The following is a 4,327-nucleotide window of genomic DNA, read 5'->3' as shown; positions in this document are numbered from 1 at the left end:
TAGAGAAGCATCATCGCTCCTTTGTGAATGAACCAGACTGAAGGAGTTGGAGAAAAGCCAATGCTTTATGACAATGTTATGATTACAAAGAGAAAATCTGTAATGTTTGTTGTACAGGAGTGTTTTGCAAATAAATATGTAAAAAAAACACACCAAAAACCCAGATGCATTAGTTTATTTGACCATTAAACTATTAATTACCTTCTGCATCTTGGAGATAGTCCCTCCAGAAAGTATGGACCACCTCCTCAGCAGCTTTCTTGTTGCTCCATCCACCTGGTCAGTGTTTGGTTCATAGCAGAACGGGGGTCGATAGATGTCTGGATGTGGCAGTATTTGGTCCAGAACCCCAAGAGTTTTTAGTCCTTCACTGAATCTGTACAAACGTGGAATTTTGTCCAACCCATACTTGTAAACTTTAAATTGTCCCCTAGTTTTAGACAAACAAAATACATTTAGTGAAGCTAGTCTTACAGCTTGTTAGATCAGTCTCAAAGGGAGTAATAATAATTGTAAATGGACCCTGTGGATGACCTGAAACGTGACAATGTACCAGTAGAGCCCTGTCTCTTATGGACCCCATAGGCCTCAGACATCCTGCAATGTGGTATAGAAAAGGTGTATTTGATTTCTCCTCAACAGCTACTAATAAGTTCTTGTGATGCTAGGTATCTGAAAATGCAACTATTAGTAAGTTATTAGTAAACACCCAGACACTAGTGGTCTGGACGCTACAGAATGTCTAGAGGTTCCGTAATAGTTCATGGCAGTGCAGGTTTTATTCCACACATTGTTCTGGACAGATTCTCTGAGGACCAATCAGGAGCTATTGGCTGCACCTGTGACGTTCTCCTTCAGCTGACTCCAATCAGTAGCTCAGAGTCTATATAAGAGGTGGGGGAGGCATATATTTGCTCAGTTGAATGTGTGCTATTAGAGGGTCAACACGAGGGCTGGGCATCGTTTGGATTTTGGATTTCTGATTCTCAAATATGATTCCTGTTCTAAATGTAACCCAGGTTAAGTGTTTATCAAAGTGAAAGCATGTTGTAAACAACAGTAATAAAAAAGAAATAAAAAAATGTGAAAAAGAGTTATTAAATAGGTAAATATGATAAAATGTTTTAAAACGTTTTTGATATTTTATTTATAAGAATTTGTTAAAAGTTTAAAACTGTTAATTTGTGGGTTATTTGTTCAATCTACTTTAATAATAATAATAATTAAAAAAAGTGTATCTTCTAATTAAGTACGCAGCTGCGTGACCCATGTGACTAGCATCAGCCAACCGGATTGTTTCCCGGAGGTGTGCCTGCTAAGCAAGGGAGACATGCACGGAGCTGCTGCTGCTGCATAAAAAAAGAGAAAAGGAGACCAGGCAGAAACATACACGGAGCTTCTGCAGAATAGAGAGCAGTGAGAACGCATACAGGCGGTGCTGCTGCAGGGAAGGAAGAAAGGAGAGCAGAAAAGTAGTCTAAAAGTTGTTGGATAAGTATTTTTGCTTTCCAACCTGTTCCAGTGCAGAGATTGGTACCGTGATAAACGGGACTTGGTGAGTGAGAGAAATGTTTTTTTTTTTATTTCATGTAAATGTAAAGCTATGGTAGCGTATTTATGTTGTTTTTGGTAAAATGTGAAGGTGTAAAGTGCATTTAAAAGCTAAATGAAGGCACAAACTCTGTTCGCTGTTCCGTCTTTCTGCTCCTGTCCGCCATTACGTGATGGCGGTGCTGCTTCAAAAAGCAACATTTACGGACAGAAATGCACATTATTGTTGTTTTAGAGCTACCCAGTGTTTTTATTTTATGTATTCATACCCATTTTATGTTGTGTATGATAGGCCATTTAGTGTGGGTTGAAAAATATCCAGCTAAAGTGAACTTTGAAGAAGACGTGTTTGAAACAAGAGGGCGAGTCGCTCTCGAACCAGCCTTAGAACCACGTGGACCTTCTGAACTGTGCATCTGCTCGAGTGCTACGCCCTCTGCTGATTGGTGCATGGTTTTCATCTGAACTGGTAGGATTCACCCATACTTCTGCAACACTGCAGAGCATAAAGACTGAACTGAACTGCTAAGTCAGAGTGAAGGGAGAAGAGACTTTTTTCTGTGAAATACAGATTTGATTCAGCCTTTTGCTGAATTCTTTTTTCTATTTTTTTTGTATTTTTATTTTCTAATGATTGTAAAAGGGTATTTTACAATGGTGTTTGTTGTAAACAAACTGTCCAACTTAAAAGGTACCTAAATGTGATTCAAACTAATTAGTTAGCTTATGATACCTTGAACCACTTGAATAAAACTAACTTGAATAGAAAATTAACTAAAAGGTTGCAACCAGTAAAACTAAAAATAGATGTGAAACTGAATTAAACGCAGAGAAAAAAAAGGGTTTAACAAAAAGGGATTCACACAAAATTATGAGTTTGCTATTGTATGTTTTATGTTGTCATTGTTGTATGTCCTTATTATTTTTTTAAGCCGGCTATTTAAATTTATCCTCTGGTCTGTGGTCTTTTACTTACATTTCTGTAGTGTTAAGCTGTGAATTTCTCCAGCAGTCGTACCTTACCAAATTCTTCTGGTCCATTCTTGTGTGATACACTATTAGATGATATTACCCTGTAATTAGCCCACTAGGGCGTTACATATAGTCATCTTAAAGATGTGAATCCTTGTTTTAATCAGAAATAAAAATGACCAAAAATGGTGGAAAAAGTTGTAAAATGGGATTTTAAAAACCACAGAAATTGGTTAAAAGTTGCAAATTAAAATGGACAAAAACGGACAGAAAAAAGTGTTTTCAAAGTGTCAATATTGGAACAATTAGTTTAAACTTTCAAAAAATGGGCATGACAAATGGTGTATGTGGTTAAATTGCCAAAATAATCATGAAATATGATGAAAAAGGATAAAAGTGACAATAATTGGTCAACATATGTGACATTAGATGCAAAAGTGGTGGAAAGGAGTTGTAAGTGTCTTGAAAGTGGAAAAATGTGTATTAAAATAAATTAAAAATACATTAAAGTTTGGGATTGAAGCCACAGATGCTGCAGGGTGAGAAAACACACACACACACACTGATCATCTGTAGTTTAAAGATGTGTAGCTCTGTGGGCCTGTACTACAAAGCTGGATACGTATATCCTGGATTTATCTCCGTTAGCGGGTTTCACCTAACCAAACATTCTCTGTCAGAGAGCAGCTGCACTATGAACTGAGATATCAACTCACTCTCTTAACCCAGGTGATTTCAGCCTGGCTACGTGCACGCTCCTGTGACAGGGGTGAGAAAGGACCCCCACACTTTGTGTATAGCAGCACAACTGCTGTATGTTCCTGCTGAGGCTGTCAGCGTCACCACAGTGTATAATGAAAGTGTATAATGAATGAATGAATGATCTGATTGTTCCGTGGATACAGAAAGTGTCTGACACACACAGCCTCAATCAGCTGACTAGGCATTTTACAAAGATTATCATTCAAAAGTATTAATATTGTTCATTTTTAGTGAGTCACACATAAACCTTTTAGTTTCTGGGCAAAGATTTCTCCATAGAGACTAGAAACAAATGTAGAGCCTTTATCTTGTGTTATTGGAGAGTTTTCTGATGTTTTAGAGACATAAAAGCATGTATCACTCACTGCTGTGAGGACAGTAAGAGGCTCAGAGCCACAGCTGATCCTCACACACAAGCAGCTGATCAGAGCAGACACACTCCACACTGCAGATGAAATGTGTCTGTTCTCTGTCTCCACCTTAGATAATGTTTCTCTTAGTTTTACAAGCTATTTATCTCGTTTGTTATCACTCTCTCTGACTCAGGGCAGACTGTGCACAGACTGAAAGCAGATCAAGTGAAGTCCACCACACACACAGAGTCAGAGGAACCTCTGTGACTCTGTTCCTCATGAACATGTTTGTGCCTTTATTCTGTTGCTTCTCCACCTCAGTCTTCATTTCTCCTCTTGATTTAAAGTCACGTTAGAGATTTCTGCTGGAATATAAAGCCATGAGACTTTATCTACTCTCAGATCAAGAACACATTGACTTTTAATGAGCAGCTCAAGCAGCCAATAGTAATGCTTAAAACAGCTCATAAGATTGCTGTGTTGGTAGAAAGACCTCTGATTGGCTGACATCCATTCTGTATTGATCAACTTCATTTTCAGAGCCTGGAGAAGGAGAAGAGATGCACTGTCTATTCAGAACACTTTGGATTACAATATGCTCAAAGATGATTATGGACTTTTGACCAAATAACATAAAAAAAAAAAAAACATACTGCAGCTTCAAGCTAAGGGATGAATACTGCTGAATT

This window comes from Gouania willdenowi, unplaced genomic scaffold, assembly GCF_900634775.1.
Source record: "Gouania willdenowi unplaced genomic scaffold, fGouWil2.1 scaffold_164_arrow_ctg1, whole genome shotgun sequence".
Lineage (NCBI taxonomy): Eukaryota > Metazoa > Chordata > Actinopteri > Blenniiformes > Gobiesocidae > Gouania > Gouania willdenowi.
The sequence above is the reverse complement of the archived record's forward strand: the minus strand, read 5'-3'. Positions refer to the sequence as shown.